This window comes from Populus trichocarpa, chromosome 1 (assembly GCF_000002775.5).
Source record: "Populus trichocarpa isolate Nisqually-1 chromosome 1, P.trichocarpa_v4.1, whole genome shotgun sequence".
NCBI lineage: Eukaryota > Viridiplantae > Streptophyta > Magnoliopsida > Malpighiales > Salicaceae > Populus > Populus trichocarpa.
The window spans coordinates 21,902,920-21,903,587 of NC_037285.2; the positions used below are offsets into that span (position 1 = coordinate 21,902,920).

A 668-nucleotide genomic window follows, 5' to 3' on the forward strand; every position below is an offset into this window, starting at 1 on the left:
TAAAATGAATTTTTTTATTTTTTAAAATTTATTATTGCTATCATCGTAACAATTCAATCTAAAAACAAATAAAAATTTAATTTAAAACAAAAATAATTAACCTTTTCCAGAAGCCACCAAAACAATCATTTCCTCGTGCAACCATGGTTACAGATGGCGTCCTTCTTTAATGAAAAGCTAAATTGGTCAATATTTATTATTATATATTGTGTATCGAATTGAAGACAACTTGGGTCCTTAGCTCAGTGGTAGAGCATTTGACTGCAGATCAAGAGGTCACCGGTTCGAACCCGGTAGGGCCCTTTTTTCTCTCCCCCTTTTTGATGAAAATGTTTTGAACCCCAATTTAGTCCTTGTATTTGTGTCAATAAATATGTTAAGTCATCCCCTGTAAAATATTTTTATTATCAAATTCACCCCATATTACTAACATCTCTTCAATTCAACCCAATTTAACTAAATTGTAAATAAGCTATGAAGAATTTACCCCGTATAGTAATCTGGTAACTTTCCTTTATTTATTTATTCATTTAATTTTTTGTTCCTTGCAGCCACAAACCTAACGAAACAGCTAGTGCCATATGAACATTTCGATCTTCACATATAGCCTTGGATTACGAGAGAAGTTGATTTTCATCTCTCTAGAATTCATGATAATTATTGTACGC

At 31.4% G+C, this 668-nt stretch overlaps 1 non-coding gene across 1 annotated transcript; it reads left to right on the top strand.

Annotated features, from left to right (window-relative positions):
• The first annotated feature begins 231 nt into the window (after nt 1–231).
• Nucleotides 232–303, top strand: TRNAC-GCA (transfer RNA cysteine (anticodon GCA)). Its single transcript has one exon. It is a non-coding gene; the product is annotated as a tRNA-Cys (tRNA).
• The last annotated feature ends 365 nt before the right edge of the window (nt 304–668 follow it).